Raw genomic sequence first — 23,318 nt, 5'->3', positions numbered from 1 at the left:
TTAGAAGATGAAAGACATTATTCCTAGATATTAATTAAGGTATTGAATATATATTACTTCAAAACCACACAATATTTATGTTCTTCCTATGAGTAATTTTCAAGTACATGTAAATGTTCTTTGGTGGACTTTGTCCAATTTCCTTAATTTACAAAGGATAAACTAATTAGTAGAACCGCATTCATTTCTACATGATATAACTTATTCAAACTGCATATGACAACTCAAAAGAGTAAACCCACTAACCATATATTTCATCATCACTAGGTTTCCTTTAACTCAAAAAAATAGATGAAATATGCTGTCCTTCATATAGTTCTAAACAGAACCAAACACAAGAGTCAAAATGACCCCAAGCCTATTTTTAGAATACACTGACTCACCTTTTTGCCAAAGCTTTCCCACAACAACTGACGATAGTAATTAAGTATACACATTAACTAAGGACAGTTTCCCTGATCTACAGGATCTGAACACCCATAATCTGCTCTGATGTTAATGTAAGTCATTGAGACTTTAAGTATCTGTCTATTATATAGCTATGCTGCTGTGGTGTCATAGGCTATGTCTATACTGCAGAGAAAAGTCGGAAAAAGATATGCAAATTGTGAACCGCAATTTGTGTATCTTTTTCTGCTTTTTTTCTGAAAGAGGATTTTCCGAAATTTGGCCCATCTACACGGAGCCAAATTTCAGAAAAAACTCCTCTTTTGGAACATCCCTGATTCCTCTCACTAAGACGAATAAAGGAATTCTGAAAGAACACATCTGCTTTTTCAGAAACTGTTCCGAAAAAGTGGACGCATTCCTTGGATGAGGCAGACCTTTTCCGGGATACCTCCAGTATCCCAGAAAAGCTCTGCAGTCTAGACATAGCTATATTGTAGAGGTGGAGGTTACAGTGGTGGGGGTTTATTTTTGTTGTTGTTGTACTTAATCCGCCCCCTCTGAGAGGCAGTATCTAGGTTCACAGAGTTCTTCCATTAACATATAGGTTGAACCTCTCTAGTTTGGCACTCTCTGATCTGGCAACATCCGTAGTCTGGCATGACTTTAATTAGCCAGATGTCCACTTATCATGAGTGTGGCCAAGTTTCCCACGGTCCCATAAAGTTCGTTTACAGCCACCAGTCCTGGCACTCAATGTTTTGTGCTGCTGTCATTTAGCTGTAATTTACATGTCTTCTCAGAGCCTAGTAAGCTGTGGAAGGGTTGGCAATGCTGCTAGACTATATTGACCTCCTGTGGTCTGACATATTCTCTTGTTTGAAACTGGTCAGGTCCCGAGGATGTTGAACTAGAGAAGTTCAACCTGTAGTAGTGTCCACTCTAGTGCTTAGGCCACCTTCATTATGTCTCCCAGGAATGTGAATTCCTCACACCCGGAAGTGACAAATCTAGGTTGACCAGAGATTTAGGTGTACATCAGACCTAACTACTTTATGTCTCTTGAAAAGTCCCAGTCCAGGCCAAATAAGTTCAGGCAGAATTTAAGAGCGGTTAACATGATCATCCCATCTGAATGTTTAGTGCTATATTTGGTTGTTATAGACGGCATAAACTAAAGAGAGATATGTATAAAGTAAAAGAAAATATTTATTTTAAATGGACAGAATTTAATAAAATATTATATAATTAATACATTCCTGTCACAATAATCTAGATCATATTCTGCAATGACTATCTAGATTTTTTGGCAATCATAAACATTTGACTTCACCTGTTGATTCTCAAGACATCCAAACAATGCCAATAACCACTGTAAAAACACAACTTGGAATGTTCTCTGTCTTCATCTTTTAGTATTGCCAGCCCCAAACATTAAAAATCATGTCAAGACCCCCAAAATCACAAGTTTATTTTTAATCTTTTCATTTGCCTACTGTTTGAGCCTTTAGGCTGTTTTCAAGCTTGTATCCACAATCTCACAGACTAGAAATGTACTTACAAATAAACAAAAGCTGATATTCTGTCATCATCATATGACTCAAAAAGTGAGGGCTTTAAGAAATGTCGCGAGACTTGTGATTAAATCATGAGTTGGCAACATCAGAAACTGACTGAAAAGCACTGGAAAAAATCAGCAGCTAATTAAATTAACAATACCATGGCAGCCCAATTTTTTAGACACTTCTGATAGTAAGCATTCTGGTAAATCCCCACTCTCTTTAAACACATATGAATTCTCTAGATGATAAAACTGTATATTACTACCCAATTACAATGAGTCCCAGAGTTACTCATCATGACTGCTTTATGGATTTAGTTTCACAACAGAATAATGAGTTCATCCTGGCTTCCTGAAACATCTGCAGAGATGATAGACACATTTACAATTTGTGAAGAAAAGTGATAATGTTAAATAAAACAACATGAGCACTTCTTAAAAAGTACCACTTTTGAATTACAAGAAAAATTGACTTTGTCAACATTTATGAGAATCCCACAGTGTTTAGCAAATGAATAGCCCCACAGATTCAGCAATGATGACTCAGATGGGCAAGGTAAGGTTCAAATATTTTTGAGGAATACATGATAATTTTACAATCTATGGATACATGTGAGAAGGGTATGTGTTAACTTTGCTAAAATATTATAAACATAAAGATTAATACTTTACAAGCACATTATTTATATTCTTGTGACACCTAAGAGAATTAGTCATGGATCTAGGCCCTATTGTGCTCGGTGCTGTACAAACATATAACAAAAAGCTCATCCCTGCCCCCATTCATTCTTATTTTAAATATATACATTACACACTTAGTTTGTATAAAAAGAATTGAATTTCTTTATATTTTCTATATATTGCTGTTTAAAATAACCAGATTCCCTCATTTGTCTCTCACATATAACTCTTACTGTAACAACATCAATATAATTAACTATTTGCTTCCTCCTGAAATTTTAATTTAAATTTCCACTGGTTTTGAAAAATAGATTATTTCTGTTTTCTGTTACTCAATAAAGTATGAAAACAAATGGTAGCGTCACCAAGAACTAAAGAATAGAAAATAAATGACTTAAAAAACAAAACCAAGCGCATTAATGGGAAAGAAGAGCAGCAGTGAAGGTAAGAAGATGAAATCCTCCCAGCATCCTAAGTAAATGTGTGTACTAATTCTAAAATTAATATGCCAAAGAGCTAGGAGTTTGTTGTGGATAGAGGATGGCTGCTCCTGGGAGATTATAATTTGCTTTGGGAATAAGGATGTATGAATTTGTCCTCTCTTCCTCCTGCCTTGGTGCATTACCAAAGAGTCCTTTGAATTGGGATGAGAATGCTGGTGTTTCTCCTCTTCTTTTTCCCTTATGCATCAGCTTCCTGTACAGAGCCCTTTGCACTGGGGGTGATTATTCTTATGCTTCTCCTGCTACCCTGTTGCATCAACTTCCTGTGCAAAGCCCCATGCATTGGGGGTAACGATTCTTGTGTTTTTTTCCTATTGCCCTGATGTATCGGCTTCCTATGCAAAATAATTTACAGGAGGGTGAAGATGCTTATGTTGCTGCTGCTTGAGTGCAACTGCCTGTGCAAAGCCCCTTACATTGGGGTATTTACGTTTCTTTTCCTGCCCTGGTGCATCAACTTCCTGTGCAGAATCCCTTTACATTGGGGGTGAGGATGCTTGTGCTTCTGCTAGTGCCCTGGTGCATCAGCTTCCTGTGCAGAATCCTTTGCATTGGGGTGAGGATGCTTGTGTTTCTCTCCTTGCCTTCGTGCATCGGCTTTTCTGCGCACAGCCCCTTGCGCACTGGGGTGAGGATGCTTGTGAGGCTCTCCCGTTGCTGCCTGCCCCGGTGCATGCTCCCTCCCTCCCCCGCTGCTGCTCCACTAGAGTTTGCTGCCCTACTTCACTCTACTTTAGTTTCACTCACTTTACATCCGGGTTTTTTCCCTAGGCAATGGGAGCCGTAGCACAGCCCGTTCCTTAGGCAAAGGGAAATAAATTCGCCGCACCAACACGTCAAGTAGTCCCCCCAGGAGGAGCCAGCGAACCCTCCCTCCCCCCTTGCGGAGGCCGACGACCCCTCCTTCCTCGCGCCCAGGGAGGCGGCATGGGGTCCCGGGGAGGGGAGCCCGCCTCGCCTCCCATCTCTGTGGCCTCCCCCGTCTCCTCCTTCGCCTCCTCCCCTTCCCCGCTTCAGAGCCGGAGTAGCTGTGAGAGCGCGTCGGGCGCGCGCAGCGGCAGCTCGGGCGCGCGCCCCAGGCAGGCAGGGAGGCCGGCGGCGGAGTGATCCGGGCGAGCGGGTGCTGCGGCCGGGCCGGGTGAATGGGATTGAAGAAGAGTTCAGCTTCTCGGCTTGTTTTTGTGTCACAGTTTCTCTTCTCCTGCGCCTCTTCTGCTTCGTTCCTTTCTTCCCGTCCGCCCCCTGCGGCCCCCTGCAGGAGGAGCCCCCCGGGGAGAGGGGGAAGGAAAAGGACCTCCCAGAGGAGAGAGAGAAGAGGAGGAGGAGAAGGGAGCAACCTACCATCTTCCACTCCCAGCTTAGATTAAAGAAAGTGAGAGGAGGAGAGAGGAGCCCAGAAGAGGGGGACAGGGAGGCCCAGAGGAGCCGCTGCACCTTCCCCCTATGAAGAAGAGCCCTCCCCCTCAGAGAGAGGTCCTGCCAGGGGGACCCCAGCCAGCCACCAGCAGCAGCACCACCAGCAGGGTGTAGTATCCCACCTTTTGGATTCTCCTCCTCCTCCCTATTCTCTCCTTCTGCTCTTTTCTATGAGTGGCTCTGTCCCTCCCCCGTGCTTTTCTGTCTGTGTCTCAGGGAGTTGGTTGGGGGAGGGTGGAGGAGGATAGCTGGGGTGTGGGGGGAGGAGCCGTCTACATAGGACTCTTCAGCCAACTTGGAACCAAGGAGCAACAACTTCAGTGTAACCCTCCATCCCAGGCCTCCGACCCCCAAGGGGGTAGAGCCCGAGGGGGGCCGTGTCCTTTCTCCCGCCCCTGCATGCACTGAAATAAGTTTCTGAGGAGGGGGAGCGAGAGATGGAGGTGGGTGACACATTGGGGTTGTGGTGAGCAGCAGGGGGAAGGAGATGACACATTGCACTGGGGATGGGGTGGGGGAGGGAGGTTTATCCCCTCCTATCTGGTTTTCTTCAGAACGATTATTTCCAGGCCCTTTGCCGTTGGTTTGATTTTTCTCTGTGATGCTGATAGGGGAGTTTTATTAATATCTTTGAAACGATGCTGCTTTGATTATTGAAAAATTGTAGTAAAGCGGCTACTGCAGGATTTTTTTTTTTTTGCTTTAATTTGCCTTTGTGGACAGAGCAGCACTGGGAAAATTCCGCTTCTGCAACTTGTAATTCAGAAGTATCTCCTGTCCCCCTCGTTCTGGATCTGCCCTTCTTGCACAGGTACAAAGCTCAGTGGAAGGACACCTCTGGGATTTCACACTCCTACTTTGGCACATATTTGCAATGATTAGAGACCTGTACCTTTTTTCTTCCATTTTTCTCTCAGTGTGTGTGTGTAGGAGGAGTGGGGCTGTGTGTGGGACTCTGCCATTTGGTCTAGTCCCGTTGTGCACGCTCCTCTCATGACTTCTTTTTCAGTTTGCGTCTTTATTATTCTGAGCTTCGCTGTTGATAGGATTTCTTTCTTTCTGACCACATTTTCAGCGTGGAGTGTGCTTGTAAGACTGCACTGTTAGATTTATATGGATTTATATTGGATCCGCACATGGAGTCCTTCATTCAACTTCTGTTCACTTGGTGTTACACAAAATGAATGTGGACTGCATAGGGTGCAAATATGCTTGAATTGAATAACTTCCAAGTTCCTAATTCTTTTGATGGGGCATGGTTGCTAATGTTTTTTTCCCCCTTAGTTTACAGATGTCATCATAGTTCAGTCACTTGCTAGAATATTCTTTATTTAGATATGAAAATAGAGTATCTATTCAATATGACCCCACTTTTTTATTTAAAGTAATGGTGAACCCTTAGAAGTTTTATACATATACATTTATAATTATAAATGTGAACTTCTTTTACTTGATGCTTATTTAGGCCCTGGCACTGAACTTGACATGAACTTTCATATTTTATCACACTAGTGACTGAGTTAAAAAAGATACCCTATTGGGGACAATAATTGGCATGTTGTGTTTTGCTGTGTACAATAGTTCTGAGTGAGGGAAAAATCTGATATGGGCAACTCAAGTACTTCTTAGTGAAGTAAAGAATGTTAACATTTTAATAGTGACACAGCTACATTTGCACACATTAATTTGGATGAGTGCAAAAATTTTATCAGCGTGTGTTCATAAGTATAAAGAATAAATGTATAATCATATTCAACATAATCATATTCAACATATTGGTTTCAGAAGGAACACTAAGGTCAGTTATCCCATGCTTAATTAACTGGGCACTTTTACTGATATCTTAGAATTTTAATATCTAATTCATTTGTGTTTGGCTGTTTAACATGTTGGTTTGCTTTTTGCATTTCACTCAACTTTGGTAATGAAAACTGGTTAGTTTCACTTTTGATTGTAGTCAGTTTCATATTTGAGACTTCTTCATTCACTGACTCAAAGTTGGTGCTGTTTGGTTTTGCTATATTGTAGGGGAATGTTTACATATAAAAACAAACTTATTTGTCATAAACATTAATTGAAAAAAATTGTAATAGGTTTTATAGGAGCTTTATTAAACTTAGATTGTGTTTAAGTTTTGTGCCTTGACATGTTTGCCAATGTACCTGTAAAGATAAAATGTAAAACGCAAATATCCCCCCTCCACACGCACCCTTCCCATTCTACCTACACATTTTTTAAAGGTCTGTTTTAGGTAATAGTCCTGAGAATTGGTAACTGTGTCCAACAGTACCTTACTACTCTGTGTTTAAAATGGTATTTGATAAAGGGCATTTTAAAAGCAAGGTTTCCAACCAGCCAAAAACTTCATTTACAGCACAGCTACTGTTTAAAACTCCATACTAATTATTTACCTGCATTTTAGTACTAATATCACTTTTTAAACAAAATTTAGGAACCTCTTTGATTTCTGAATGAAATAAAGTTCTACTCAAGTAAAGAATTCAGTTCGGTAAATATTGAAACAGTTTTAAAAATAATTTTTCTGTGGAATTGTGTTTTACTTTAAACTTTCAGTTGTATTGAGATTAAAAAAAAATAGGTGTTGGAGCAATTCCCTTACATGACTGGAAAGTTAAAGGTATCCTTCCTTTGTCATCTCTGACAAAGTTCTCTTTTTGTACAGCAAATCTTTGTAAATTCCAGCAGTAGGTGCTTGTTCTGCAAATGCCTATTAGCAGCTGAAAGTTAGCTACATCATATCTGCAACATGTTTGAGCCTTTCAATCTGGGCAATGAAGAATCTGATTTCACTCCCAAATTTGAGTTGAATTTCACTTAGGTAACAAGCCTGTCTGACTGAAACATAATTAAAGGGAGGAGCTGAAGGCATTTTTTGTAATTTAAAAAGTATTTGTATCATTGTCTTTGAATAATTACTCATTGGAAGTATGAATTTTTCTGGTTTTGTTTTCTTTCCCTTGTTCATTCAGAGTTATTTATGCATCCTAAAATGGGTTACTCTTGCCAGTTTGTTTTTAAAAGGGTGCAGAAGTCTGTTGTGTTGCTGACATTCACTTTCTTCCCTTCTGAAAGTGAAAATATAAAAGCTTATTTTTAAAATTTTGGGAGAGGAGTTGTAGTGCCTCATGGATTTTACAGGTCTTTTTAAAAAAGAAATATTTGGATGTTCAGTTTTGGCTATTCAACTTTTACAGTAAGTCAAAGTTTTAATGTAGGATTTTTCAAGTGTATTCTCCCTGTGCTGAATTTGCATTTCTATTCATAGTACAGGCCTGAATATGTCTTATCCTGGCTATATTCCTGTTTCGGAGGTAATATACTGCGAAGTTTTGAAAATGTAAATAGAAATTGTAACTCTTTTTCATATTGTTGAACTGACTGGATATGCACAAAGCAGATCAGTTTCTTGTTTTAAAAATATAAAGTTTGTTTTAATTGGGCCTTTAGAGGCTTTGTTCTTTATACTGTAGGGAAGTTCTAATGGTGAAGATATGTTATCATCATAATTGTTCAGGCAGTTTGTTTTATAGGGAAGTAACTGTCTTTAAATATGAAAATATTGTTTAACAATTCCAGAGTATTCAGTGTGCTTTAGGTTCTGGAGAACTTTGTGTGAATGAAATGAATTGATGATATTGGAGTTTGTTTACTACTGGTATTTCTGGTTAAATTTAATATCTTAAAATTTACAGGGACTTTGGGGGGGTGTCTTGTTTTAGACAGTGTTCATAAACTGTCTCAGGGTGCTGTCACTTTGTGCATCTTCATGCATACAGTATGATATCCATTTAAACTCTTTACAATTTGGTATGGCCACAGATTCCGGCGAAAAGCAAAAGCGTCTTTACAGTATTTTAAAAATGGATGCTATTTTTAACTACTTCCACCATGACATTAGTTTCCAGGCAAACAGAATATAATGCTGTAAGAATACATAATTCTTAAGATGTCTGAACCCATAGAGTCCCAACTATTGTGGATAGAAAGAGGCTAATCTGGTTTTATTTTTTTTCTATGCCAGGCATGTGTGGGTTTTACCACACAAATCTTTACTTGTACAAATCATATCTAGTCTCCTCTATGGGTGTGGAGCAACCCTAGAGGAGGGAGCTGATGCAGTTCCACTCTATGGAGGATCGTTCAGTGGGCCTGACCATACAAGAGGAGAGGTCCTGATGTAGGAAAGAAAATCCATCCTTATATGCATCTTGCCTTCCATTCTCCCCACATGGGGCAGTATAAGAATCTACTGAGGCTAGTTCTGTCACTATTAAGGACTGGAGGGAATTCCTGCCTCTGTGCATGGTCCTGTTGCCCCACTGAGTTACTTGTGCCAGAAACTAGGCTAGGGGTTTATGCTAATATATTCCACTTACACAAAAATTTGTTAGGATCAAACCATATATTGGAATAGTGGAACAAGTGTGATGTATGGGTCTTTGTGTGAATTGACTGTAACAGGCAAGATTTTTGTGTCCTGTCTTGTGTCCTGTCTTGTTAATATTTGTTAAGTGGAGGGTGAACTGGAAGATAGTTTTTGTATACTTGTAATAGGTAGTGAAAAGTTTAATATGACCTGTTTGGTTTGCTGTTGAGTAGGTATTTGTCTTATGTATCAATTATGAAGGTACAGATTGTGCCTATAAAAAATGGGCCTAATTTTGGATGGAGAGTGTTTTGAGTACTTTTACATTTCTTTATTTTTCAGATTTGTTTAAATTTTGTCATGTTATAAGGAGTCAACCAATTTAAAAGTCTTTTCTATGTGATCCTTCTTACCTACTGTTGTTACTTGTAATTTGTTGTTATAACTATTTTATTTTTTGGTTTCTTTTTCTTGGTACGTTTGAAAGCACTGTATTTGGTTTCATCTTTTGACTGTGACGAGAAAAATATCTTAAGATATTAGAATTTGTTTGTACTACAATAACAATTGTCAAAGAGACTTGGGACAGGAGCTGAATCAGTTACTAATTTATTTGTTTTTAAAATTGACTGCAGTTTGAGTTGAACTTGTTTCTTTAACGCTAGAATTTCATGGCCTTCATATTTTGTTTTAAAACTATATAAAGCTCTTTTGGGTCCCTTATATCTCCCCTTAACTTGTTATATTTAAAGCTTTAACCAAATTTTCACTCTTGAAATATCTATATGTTGTTTAAAACTTTATTAAAAATGGTTTTGAGACACATGGTTCATTGTAGGCTTCAAAAAAGGATGTATTGGTCTCTGTGTTTAAGTATTAATGCAAACCAGTGCAGGATCCCTTGCAGAGTTTATAATCTCGACAGGAATCACTAAGTAATCTCTGCCTAGGAGCTACACACTCTGATGTCTTGACCCATTCCAGACTTTCTCTGCATTTAGACTCTTTTTCATACGCTATTGCAAACACCCACTCTTTAGTCAGAGGTAATATGTGGAGGCTGTTTTTCTCAAAAATCTGGATCATGTAATGTAAAAATTAACCACTCTCTCTCTCAAACTCTTACATAGATGCTCTTGAAAAAAATTCAGATGGTGTGTTAGGAGTGTAGTTCTGTTTGTGAGTTTATTATAGGCATTCATTTTATTTTAAATGATTACTTCTTAAAATAGCATGTATTTTTTTTTTCTTGAATAGTTTTACATTTCCTCACTACTATGCTGTAGGGATAGAAGGCCACATTACTGAGTTCATTCACTATAAAATTGCCATTGAATATGCTTTAAATAAAGGACAAGGTGAGCGAGGTAATATTGGACCATCTTCTTTTGGTGAGAAGACGCTCTTAAGCAGTTCTTATCATGTAGTTAGGATTGTGCTCTGAAAACATTAGCTGGTGTTACATTTTTTTTTTTCAGGAATGATTAGAAAAGAGTGAGGAAGAGGATGGAGTCTAACAGCTATGATGAACTAATCTTTATTTGGGCTCTGTAGGCCTGTGAAAAGAGAACTCAAACACAAGAGCCAAAAGATTCATTTTGTTTTATTATTTGGCTCTATGCAGAATACAAACTCAGGATTTGAAGGGAAGAAGAAACAGCAGAAAAGCATTGATTCTTCTCTCCCTCTTCCTGCTGGGGATGCAAGTATTGTTAACCATGTGCAGCTTTAAAGTAGTGTAAATGAAAGCAAAATAGTAGTTGATCTCTTTAAAGCTCTGATAGTTAATTGACTAAAGTGTTTTAACTAAAACTTCTAAGTAATAATTATTTTCTAATAAACTGGCTGATAGTAACCATGGCAACAGCTATCTTTGGCCTTATGGACAGTATTATTGCTGTATTGACTAAGCCTTTAGTTGCTTTTGTAGTTTGTCGCCTATGTGGAAAGTGCAATAGAAGGTCTTTCAGGTGACTTCGGCAGCATTGCTGCCAGTTTATTTGTTGCAATGTGCCATTGCTTGTGTCTCATTTTCCAGAATCTTTTGGCCCTTTCTCTAATTCATATTTGTGGAGGTGCTGATGATGCCTGGCTGCCTGGAAATGCAGGAATTTTGCTGTGCCTTTTAGTACAGACTGTACTTGCATTTTTCACTTATTTTGCAACAAAATATATTAATTCAGAGCTTAAAATAATGGCTTTTGAGTTTGGAACACAGTATGATTTTCCTTCCTTGATAAAGCCTTCTTAGAACAGGCTGATAGGGGGAGCTGCCCTTCCCTCTATTGAACTGGAATACGGTGTATGTTTTCAGAGGCCTATTCTGAAATACAACCATTTAATTTACAGCTAAGCTCAACTCCCTTTTTAGAGAAAGCTCAAACTGCTGCTTCACTGCATTTTGGTGATAGAAGTAAAGAATAAAATATTTCCAAATAATAAGCATAGGCAATAGAAAAACTCTCCACACACACACATACTTTTGCCAATGAAAATCAGTATTGTTTGAAAACCTTCTTTAATATTAATGAATGTAACAGACCTGATAAAACCATGAGTTGTTTAGAAAGATAAATCTATGCAAGCCAGAGCCTTTTCTATAGATTTTAATCTAGACAATTACTGCTTTGAGTTATCGGCGAGTTTACTATTTTTGTTGAAGTCTATGTTCATCTTAAATATGATTAATATAATGAGATAATGTTGACTTTGCGATCTGTGTGTGTGGTATGAAAGTCAGAATGTGGCCCCTGGAGATGTGCATTATAGCCTACATTTGGCCTCATCTTTAATAATAATGTGGCTTCTTATTGAGGCCTGTATGCAGACCTTTATTTTTATTTAAGCAGCTTGTTAAAGATGAACCATTGCATGCTGGGGTCTGTAGTTTTCATGAATCAAACTTTCATGTTCATGATAATGGCTTGTGAACACTGCTATACTTTATATAAACTAGCTGTGGTCCTCAGGCTCCCAGCAAGCTGCTTAAGTGGCCCTTAGTTGAACAGCTTGGAAATCCTTGATGTTCATACTATGCAGTAAAACTATTCTTTATTTACAAGCTCCTTCTAACCTCCAGTTGAGTACTTTTGTTTAGAGAACACTAATTGTTGGAAGACTTATTTCTATGTGCAGCATTATGTAATTAAGTGAAATAATATACTACTTGTGATTGAGAAGAGTACTAATTGTTGAGAGGTTTTTTTACATGTTTCAGAGTAATCATAGTGTTATGGACGGATAACATCAGGCACAAAAAGCCTTCACTCATCTGCTACCAATACTATTTCCTTCTTCTGAATTAGAGTATTGTAGGTGTATGGCTTGTACTGCTCTAGTTAAAGGTGAATTGAAAGGCTTTTTGCCTGTTAAGATCTGACTTCAGTGTTCTGTATATTGAGGTCTAGTGATACAATAACTAACCTCTAAAACAGAACAGGGAAATGCTTTCCTTTCACTGCTTTAGGGGTTAGTGATGTCATTAGCTGTTACCAGGGAAACACAGAACCTTGAATTCAGGTTTTGGCAGGTAAGAGAAGGATTAAATTATGTTCAGATATTTTGAGTGTATTTGAGCATTGCTCATCACTACTTAACATAAGAAGAGTTACTATTGAAGTCAGTAGAAGTCCAGCCTGTGTAAGGACTGCAGAATAAATTAATTAATTTTAATCCTTACAAATACACTGGGCTAATTTAGTTCCTTGCATACCTTTTTGTTATGCAAGAGCAAAAAATATGAAATCAGCGGTTGAAATTTTTAACATTTAAGACCCCAATCCTGCAAAATTGACACACACAACTTAAACATCTGAGTTCTACTGAAATCAGTAGGAGTACTCACATACTTAAACTTCAGCATGTGTAACTGGTTGCTGGATAAGGGCCTTAGATGTTTAATCTTGGAAAGTGGCTTCTGGGCATATACAGTAATTAGCTTGCATGCAGATCTTTATGGTAAAATTCTTTTCTCTAATTCACCTAGCAAATGTAGTTGTCCGTATGCTGTCCTTATATCTGTATGGAATGTTGGAACTCTATGAAGATCAGAGAGGGAATTTTGCACAGAGTACACATTGCTTGAATGCTTATCAAAGTGGTAGCGTTCTCTTCTATCCGTATACATTTTAAAATAGTCTAAATATTAGATGGTAATAGTTACTTTTGAATTATGAAATTTAATTGTGTTCAGACTAGTGTATTGTGTGCATTTTACTTTTAGTGGTTGACTTAAACTTATCTGCAAAAAAGGAAATTAAAATATAAATTTGTTTAAATATTGCCTTGTATGTATCATGTATATGTCATTAGTTTGCAACTACTTAGTCATAGCTTTCTTTAAATATGTTCTATATCCACACTCAATGTAGTTACTAACTGTATCAGCTACCCATGTGTTACCCTTGCCAGAAACCTACTGTGTAATGACCTGATTATAGGAAGAGGATCATTATTGTGTTATAAGTATGAAACTCCTAGTTGTTCCTATGTATCTGAGTAGGCTGGGTCTCCTTCCTAGCTTTTTGTATGATAGAACATCTCAGAGCATTGCCAACTATGTTGCTGGTGCTGCTTTATTTGTGTGTCCTCCCAATATTCTAACCCTGCTGAGGTAGTATGTGATACAAATACTGTTAGAGTGCAGTAAGCATTGATGTACAGATATGTGACATAGTTTTGGTGTAGGGGAAAAAAGCTTCTCCATAAACACATCTTGTTCTGTAAAATGGTTGGATAAATGTGTCATGACTTGGAGTGAAATTCTGGCCCCATTGAAGTCAGTGGAAGCTTTGCCATTAGGCGTTGTAGTCTAATGGATAGTGTGCTGGACGGTGCATCAGGAGGCACGGGTTCTATTTGTGTCTTAGTCACTAAATCTCTTGTAAGGAATATGATGCTGACCTCCTTTGGAAAGCACTTTAAGGTTTATTGACAAAAAGCACTATTTAAGTGCTATATGATATTATTAAAGGGTTTTGCTGTAATTCACTAAAGCAAAAAAGTAGCCAAAATTAGTTTCCGTTATGCCCAAGGTATAATATTAATACACTCTTTACCCTCTCTTGATGGCACAGCAGAATGGTTTATGTATAGAAATATCCAGCTTGAATTTTGAATTAATGGTCAGTTTTTTAACAGCAAATAAACATATCGTTCTGCAGCTTGGAAAAGAGGAACCAGGAGAGAGCTCAGGAGACTGGTAACAGGAGGTGAAGCTTTTTACTGGCTTGAATCCAGCTTAAGTCCATAATAAATACAATTTCTTAAGTTCACAACTAATTGGTCTCTATGAATAGAGATGGTAATACCAATTCTGTTTTTATTGACATCTAGTTTGTCTTACAAATCCACCATCATAATTTGGTATTAATTAGTCCTCTTGTTGGCATTCTTGTCAGAGAAACCAAAAATTAAAGGATCTGGGAAACAGAACTCCCCCTTTATCTCATAAAGAGGATGTCTCCAGATTAAGGCTGAAATCTCAAAGAGGCTGGTAATGAACTACTGCTGTTCTTCCAATACTTTGTCTTTTGGATCACTAGAGCTTGAGTCCTGAAGCACATACTATGTAGGTGGAACCTTGTAATCCACAGAGCCCTATTGACTTTGCTAGCTCTCTATTTGAGGGCAGAGCTCCTTCCAGGACAACCTAGAGCTTGTTGCAGGATCATAGCTTAAAGTTTCAGTTTCAAGTGCTGCTGCTGATTGCCTGTTTTACCAGATCTCATTTAGCTTCAAACTCAAATAGAACCTCCCACAATTCCTTCCCCTGCTTCCAGTATTTCTTAGAATGGTTTATATAACATTTCTACCATAGCTTGAAGCTTGAAAAGTTTTTGCCCTGTTGTTACAGAGGCTGTTCATGAATGCTTGGCTGCTGGTGTAAAATTTTAATAGAAAAGGACCACTGGAGCAGTTTTTTAAGATAAAAATATCATATGACTATGAGTACAGTACTTTTTATACTGAAATACAGTTGTAGCCAATCAAATCATAGAGATGTTGGATAGCTCCTTTAAATGTAAAATTGAAGGTGGTTCCTGTTTTGGGGTTAATAACAGTATTCTCTTGGCCTCAGAGTTGATTAGCTCATGATTAGAATGTTACTGTGTTAAGAGGAAGTTGTTATGCTTACGCTTTAGGTTAAATATTAAAATTGTAAATGAAAGAAAAGAGCTATTAAACACAAACTAAATTTGCTGTCAAACTTATAAAAGGTAGATTGTTTAAATTAGGTCTAAAAGGGACTCCTTTTTTTTTTCTTAACTCCTGTAATTTCCCTTCTTCCTTCACTTTTGTAATCCTTTACCTAATCTCCCCATTTCTTCACTTCAGGTCATCAGGGTTTTTCATTCCAAAATAAATGTTCTGTTATATATACAGTAGGCCAAATAAATACTTGGCATAATAAGTAACTTCAGCATGCTACATAAGGGGTAACTTTGGCTCATTGTTTTTAAAAATTGAGTTTAATTTGGTCCCTTGTATGAGTGTAGGTATGAAAATCTGTTAGATCTCTGCATATTATCCAACAAGGTGTTGTTGGATAGGTAGCTCTTCATTGTTTATTTTCACTCAGGCCTGCCAGAAGTCACTCCTCAGGGATCTGTGCCTATCTCTACAGAAGGGATGGGCCAGATATCAGGAAAAAGTTAGGAATGGAAGATGGATGTTCTCCATATACTTTACTATCTTTCCCTCACCACTCTAACAAGGATAAGTATTTCAGTGTTAATTTTTTAAAATGGAAGTACCATCTTTATCTTTTGTTTGCACTTCCTCTGCACTGTTGCCTCTTCAGGTCTCAGTGGGTTTCTCGGAACAGTAGACAGTAAGAACTATGTCATTTTTAGGGGACTAAAGCATTATTATATTGTGGGGCAGGAGCTTGCCCTTGCTCACTTTGTGGGAACCTTTCACAGCAGTTTCCAGTCCCCATGTGAATTTTTTCCTGCCGTGTAATGATCAGTCTGTTTATGCTGGAAGAGTATCAATCCCTGACAAGTCAGTCAGAAAAGATTTTTGAACTGTAGGGAGTGAAAGAGACAAAGAGAGAGGTGAAAGGAAAGAATGAAATATTTCAGTGGGTTTTGTGTGTGTGGTTTTTGTTGTTGTTTATAAACATTTTAGAAATGAAATAGGTCCATTTAAAACTTTCTGGTAGTTTTTTTCTTTTTGCAGATGACACTAAACTGCTCAAGATAGTTAAAAACAAAGCAGACTAAAGAGTTTCAAAAGGATCTCATAAAACTAGGTGACTGGGCAACAAAATGTCAAATTAATTGTAATGTTGATAAATGCAAAGTAATGCACATTGGAAAAAATAATCCCAACTATTCATACAGTATGATGGGGACTAATTTAGCTATAACCACTCAAGAGAGAGATCTTGGAGTCCTTGTGGATAGTTCTTTGAATATATCCACTCAATGTGCAGCGGCAGTCAAAAAAGCAACCTTGTTAGGAATCATTTAAAAAGGAATGGAGACTAAGATGGAAAATATCTTTTTACCCCTATATAAATCAATGGTATGCCCACATGTTGAATACTGGGTACAGATGTGGTCACCTCATTTCAAAAATGATATCTTGGCATTGGAAAAGGTTCAGAAAGGGGCAACAAAAATGAATTACGGGTTTGAAACGGGTGCCATATAAAGTGAGACTAAAAAGACTGGGAATGTTCAGTTTAGAAAAGAAGAGACTACAATGAGATATGGTAGAGGTCTATAAAATCATGGCAGGTATGGAGAAAGTGAATAAAGAAAAGTTATTTACTTGATTCCATAACATAAGAACTAGGGGTCACCAAATGAAATGAATAAGTAGTAGGTTTAAAACAAACAAAAGGAACTTTTTCTTCATGCAGTGCATAGTCATCTGTGGAACTCCTTGCCAGAGGATGTTGAGGAGACCAGGGCTTTAATAGGGCTTAAAAAAGAACCAGATAAATTCATGAGGTTAGGTCCATCAATACTTATTAGCCAGAATGGGTAGGAATGGTGTCTCTAACCTTTTTGTCAGGGTCTAGAAATGGATGACAGGAGAGGTATCACTTGATGATTACCTGTTCTATTCATTCTCTCTGGGGCATCTGGCATTGGCCGCTGTCAGAAGACCGGATACTGGACTAGATGGCTGTTTTGTCTGATCCAGTATGGCTGTTCTTATGTAAAATGTGGAATTTTCCTACTTCCTGTGACTTTATTGGTAGCACAGAATTTGAAAGCTTGAGTGCATTAGTCAATCTGTAGAAAGAGATTATAATAGCCATTCAGAACAGAGAGCTCTTCATGACCATTTTATTATTGGTAAATGGCCATACAATGACTGTTCCAATGAAATACCTATAATAATCGGAGAGTAGGGAATTGCACAACTGAAAAGTAGCATCTCATTCATCTTGTGCTATATGAATAACAAACAATAAAAATGTTCATTTTTACCTCCGTTACAACAGTCTTGCACACTGGCAAACTGTGAATTCTATTTCATTGCACAACACGCAAACTAAAATTATACATTTACACAATTTCTTACGTGATGTGAATAATTGTTCCCATTACATATTTTACAGTGTTAGAATTTGCAAAGTCTCTACTCATATTTTCTAATAATGGCCATCAGAAAAAAAGATTTCCATTAATAACTGTACAGTTAAAGTAGTACCTCATAACTAGAACACTTTGGGAATGGAGTTTGTTTGTAGCTCTGAAATGTATAATTTAGAACAAAATGTTGTGGTTATTCTAACAGTGACTTCATATAGATTTGAAACTTTACTATGCAGAGAAAAATGCTGCTTTTTAACCATCTTAATATAAATGAAACAAGCACAGAAACAGTTTCCTTGCCTTGTCAATTTTTTAAACTTTTCCTTTATTTTTTGTAGTAGTTTATATTTAACACAATACTGTGTAGTGACTTTTTTTGGTCTCTGCTGCCTGATTGCGTACTTCTGGTTTCAAATTTGATATATGGTTGACTAGTCAGTTTTTAAGTCTGGTGTTCATAACTCTGAGGATCTACTCTACTTGAATCCCTCCTTCTGGCTAGTTGCTGCTTTCAAACTCTACAGTCTATATGTACATAATAAATCCCTTCACTTCATCTTCATGTAATCCCAGATACTACATTAAAAGGATGAATTAGTTTTATGGAGAGAGTAGAAAGCTAAACCGTCCTTAAGATCCTTCTAAGGAGGAATAATAGTAGGGAAATGATGGGAGATCTGTGGCGATGGAATGGTAAAAGTGTAGCTGGAAGGCCCAAACTGAGGTGCGTATGTGGTCTGGTAATTTTGAGAATAATAGCTAGTCAGAGCATATGAGTGGGTGGGAGAGGACAGAACACAGTATAGCATAATAAAACTTTAAGATGTTCCTTGTTGGCTAATAACATATCTGGGTTTGCTAATAATCTACTATCTATTTGAGAGTTTGTCTATGAGCAAGTGAGAGACTCTGTCAGTCCGTCTGTTTGTTCAAGAGCGTCTCCGAAGAGGTAAAAGCTAAGACCACCAAATTTTGATGTGCAGCTACCGCTTATCATAAATTAAGGAAAGGCAAAAATTTGGTTGTGCCAGGACAATGGGATAGTTTTTCATAACACAGAAAGGGAGGGAGCTGGTAACAGGGACTGTTCTACTGTAATGACCACAGGAGGACATCAAAGGGCCATAGATGGTGACTGGGACAATCCCATTGGGCCAGGGGTGGAGATAAGCTTCCTACCCATCCCACCTCCCTGTCAGTGCAGCTCCTGCTGGAGCTAGCCCTGGGAAGCCACTGCTAGGTAGGTATGCCATCGAGTAGTCAACTAACCAATAAGCCTAGGCTGGCACAAGCAGCCCCTGTGTGTGGCAGCCAAGGCTGGCTGTGGACAGGGGCTGCTTTACCACAGCAGCTCCTGCTTGCAGGGGTCCCAGTTCCCCACAGACAGGGGCTGCTACCGAAGCAGCCTCCCCTGGCTCCTGCACTGTCACTTCTGATAGTGGCAGCAGTGTATATGAGGGTAGGCAGCACTGTGGAGATGGTGCTAGGGGGAACTGGCTTTTAGGATGGCTCCTGCTTCCCCCCCTGTGGGCGGGATGTGAATAATTGACACGACTACCTGATAAGCCTAGGCTTATTGAGTAGTCGACTAATTGACTAATCTTTTACATCCCTACCTCATCCCCCTGTCCTGCCCCTATTCACCCCCAACCCTGACTTCTGCACCCTCCATGCTCCTAGCCTCCTGCCCTGGAGGACCCAAGAAATGTGGGTTAAATCTTCTAGTATTATATACATTCAAAAGACTTTGTAAAGTAGTGATGTAATAGTGTAGTTGATTAACTGATAGGCAAAAGGTAATAGGTTAATGCTATAGACAACATGCATTTTCTTCCACCCATCTTTGCCAGTAAATTTTTTTAGCAGGCTGGCCAGCAGCCCAACTCAGTTTTGGCTCCCGACAGGTCCAGAATCTATCTCTGCTGCTGCTCTGCATTTAAAGTATATTAGGAGCCAGGTGAGCAGGCAGCCCAACTCAGTTTCAGCTCACGCCGGGTCCAGGAGCTCAGACCCACCTTAGGAACTGTTGCCACCTCATGCTGCTACCTCTTTATCAGAGGCAGCAGACTGGGCAACAGGCAGTCAGTCCACAAGGGGAGCTGGTTTTTCAACTGGCTCCTCTTGTAGACCAACTCCTGCCCGGCATCCTACATTGCTGCCTCTGATACGGTGCTGCCAGCCCTTCCCCTGGAGACTATAGAATAGTTGACTAACAGATAAAAATTCATGAGGTTACAATTAAACCAATATTTAACATCCCTATTACAAAGTTTGGGTCAGACTGACAGCTGGCATAAATAGGCTTAGCTCCATTTAGATCAATTTACACAATTTGATAATCTGGGCCATTATTTTACTCTGTAAGAGAAGTTGTCAACTAAGTATTATTATCCCCATGTTATATGTTTGAAGACAGAGAGAAAGATGATCTGATTTCTTCAAATTCAAAGTTAAATCAGTTGCAGACTTGGAATTACAATACAGGCCTCCATGATTTTTTGTTTTTGTTTTTGTTTTTTGTTTTGCTTAATTCAGTAGAATTCTGCCTCCTGTCATCTTTGAAAGCCTCAAATATGGTTACCTTCTAAACAGGGACACCCTCAAATTATCATATCGTTACTGAGCATTATTGTACAGACAGTCCCTGCTGCAGAGGAGTTTATAGTCTTATAAGACACAGACTGTTCATTTCAGAGATAAAGATATATTGAATAGTGGTTCATTCTTAAAGTCCTGCAGATTTTTTTAATCTAATTTATTTTTGGTGAATTATCACTGGAACAACATGGGAGTGAAATGTGCTTTTTATGTAGGCATTTGAATGAGGAAAGGGAGGTTGCTGGGTGCACAAAAGTGAGAGAATGAGTACTAAAAGTAGGCTTTGACACCAAAGAATCCTATAACATTCAGGTTACGTAGATCATAGGGAAGTACCAGCCTCATTATAGTTAATATTGATAAGCATACACATTAGGACATGTAAAAATTAAGATTGCATGCACAATATTACTGCTTTCTTGTATGTGCATTATGACAGATCACTGCATGATCAGGTACTATTTCTTACTTATGGACCCTGATAACTTAGCTACACTTGGACAACCAACACTGCCTTCCTTTGGCTCGGTTCAGAGAATGGTGCAGTTACATATGAAGCTAATTTAATTTCACAATCAGATGGATTATCTCAGTCAGTCTTCCCTATTACTCTTATTTTAGCTACTAGGTAGTGTGAAGCATAGTTACTATGTACTTTTCACTGTATTCATTGACAGGAATATGTATTATCTGTGTATATGTATAGGAGGGTAGAATTTAATTTAATTTTTTAAGGGGTAGAATTAAGGATAAGGTTTTTCACTTTCAAACTTCTGAATAAAGCTTGACGTTATCACAACATATCTGACAAAATTGGGACTGAGTGAGGCAGTGTATGGTAAGTCCTACTGTGTTTGATACACTTAGTAATGTTAACTTTATTCTTTGCAGTATAAAACAGTTACACTAAGATACTTTTTACAAAGTTAACATTCAGAAGTCAAGAAATGGCAAATCTGTAATTCTGTGTGCAATCTTAATTCTTTTCCCTTGTGAGAATGCATTTCCATCTTTAATTACATGATCATCTGCTATTAGTTCTTATCTTGCTCATTGTGTTGGTTGGATGATGTGAAGTAATTGAAGTTAGGACAAATGTATTTTTAAATAACTTGTGAGAACAAAAGTGAGGATGAAAGATGCTCAGAGTCAACTAAAAAATGAAAAATGCATTTTTGCACATTACATTTTAATACATATTTCTGTGTCTCTGGACACAACAGGTTGAACCTGTAGTCTGGCACCCTCTGGGCCTGACTGGTGCCAAATCACAGAATTTGCTGAACTGCAGAAGGTCAATATTGTCCAGCAGCATTAACAACTCCTCTACTGCTTATTGGACTCTTAGAAGACATTTAGGGGTAAATTAGAGCTAAATAACATCACTGAATACCGAGAGCCAGGAAACTTGGCCATACTCATGATAAGTGGCTAACTAAAAATCATGTTGGACCATGGATAGTGTTGGATTAGAGAGGCTCAACCTGTAGTCATGTACCAGGACCTCAAACACAGAACAAAAATATGGCCCTTGCCCCAAAGACATTGGTTCTTCAACTTTAGTATTGATAACTGCTTTCTCACAGTAAGTTGTGAGTGCAGCCCCCCCCTTGTGAATTAAAAACACTCTTTTTATATTTAGTACTGTTATAAATGCTGGAGGTGAAGTGGGGCTTGTGATGGAGGCAAGCAGAACAGCTCAAGATCCCCATGTATTAACGTCGTGACCTTCCCCACCAAGGGGTCACAATTTCCCAGTTTGAGACCCCTGTATTACGTTGATAAGGAAACTGTATACACAATATATTGAGTTCCCTCACAGAATAATACAACTTTAATTATGATGTTGGTGGTACAGGCAGTCCCCGAGTTACGCGGATCCGACTTATGTCGGATTCGCAGTTACGAATGGGGTTTGCTGCCTGTCTCCCTGGTCTGCTGGAGATGCCGGCAGCGGGACAGCCGCGGCGTGTCTGGGCTGTCCGCTGCCGGTGTGCTCCACGGCTTTGCTCCGTGTCTTCCTGGTCTGCTGGTCTCCAGCAGACCAGGGAGATGCGGAGCAAAGCCGCGGAGGACCCAGGCGGCGGGACCGCGGTGTGTCTCAGTCCCCCCCCATCCCCCCGTGTCTCCCTGGTCTGCTGGGGGGTGGGGCTCAGCTAGTACCCCCCCTCTCCCAGCAGTCCAGGCTTTTCTCCGGACGCCTGTGGTAGAGCAGCTGGGGCGCTGCCGGTTGGTCCCGCAGCGCCGCTCTGGGCGCTACTGGACCAACCCGGCAGCACCCGAGCTGCTCTGCCCCAGGCGTCCTGATTCAGCTGCTGCTGGTCAGTTTCAGCAGCGGCTGAATCAGGACGCCTGGGGCAGAGCAGCTGGGGTGCTGGTGGATTGGTCCAGTAGCGCCGAGGAGTGGTGCTACTGGAGCAACCCAGCAGCACCCCAGTTGCTCTGCCCCAGGCGTCCCCAAGTCAGCCGCTGCTGAAACTGACCAGCGCTGACTACAGGAAGCCTGAGGCAGAGTTGCTCTGCCCCGGGCTTCCTGGAATCAGCCTCTGATCAGTTTCAACAGGCTGAATCTGGACGCCAGTTCCGACTTATATACAGATTCAACTTAAGTCGGAACTGGCATCCAGATTCAGCCTGTTGAAACTGATCAGAGGCTGATTCCAGGAAGCCCGGGGCAGAGCAACTCCTCGGGCTTCCTGTAGTCAGCCGCTGGTCCGTTTGAGCAGCGGCTGAATCTGGACGCCAGTTCCGACTTACAGATTCAACTTAAGAACAAACCTACAGTCCCTATCTTGTACGTAACCCGGGGACTGCCTGTATTAGCAAATATTCAATTGATATGAAAAGTTTAAGATGTGCAATGTGTTCTGTGATTACAGGGCTATCATAAGGTTGTAAATAAGGTATTGTACTACGAGAAGAAATTAATTTGTTATATGTAGCGTTTTTTTATAAGATGAAGAAAGTTATGTGATGTGAGTCTGTTAGTCTAAGTGGAAATTGTTTGCATGAGCATTAGGATAAGGCGAAGAGTTCCTTTTTATAGGGTTTGTGCAAGGGAGTAGTAGGGCAGAGTGATGTTATACTTGAAGTTTAATTCCTCTTACACTGAGATTCAGTGTACAGAATATAATACACCAAAATGAGAAGTCCATCTGAGAGGCAACTGCCATATTGTATCTGTGACTATATGGGATGATGTAGACACATATACATCGTATATCTATGGC

The 23,318-nt window shown here is 39.2% G+C and overlaps 1 protein-coding gene across 13 annotated transcripts in view; it reads left to right on the top strand.

Moving 5' to 3' along the window:
- The first annotated feature begins 4,059 nt into the window (after window positions 1-4,059).
- The window catches only part of PHF21A (PHD finger protein 21A), a 287,213-nt gene continuing 267,954 nt past the window's right edge, over window positions 4,060-23,318 (top strand). For 4 of the 13 annotated variants that reach the window (XM_075927572.1, XM_075927567.1, XM_075927568.1 and 1 more), the window contains exon 1: window positions 4,065-4,656. The gene's annotated coding sequence lies outside the window, so the exon portion shown is untranslated. The other 9 variants (XM_075927575.1, XM_075927581.1, XM_075927576.1 and 6 more) reach the window with 4 other exon arrangements.

Source organism: Pelodiscus sinensis, chromosome 4 (assembly GCF_049634645.1).
Source record: "Pelodiscus sinensis isolate JC-2024 chromosome 4, ASM4963464v1, whole genome shotgun sequence".
Lineage (NCBI taxonomy): Eukaryota > Metazoa > Chordata > Testudines > Trionychidae > Pelodiscus > Pelodiscus sinensis.
This window is presented reverse-complemented; position numbering and strand designations above follow the sequence as displayed.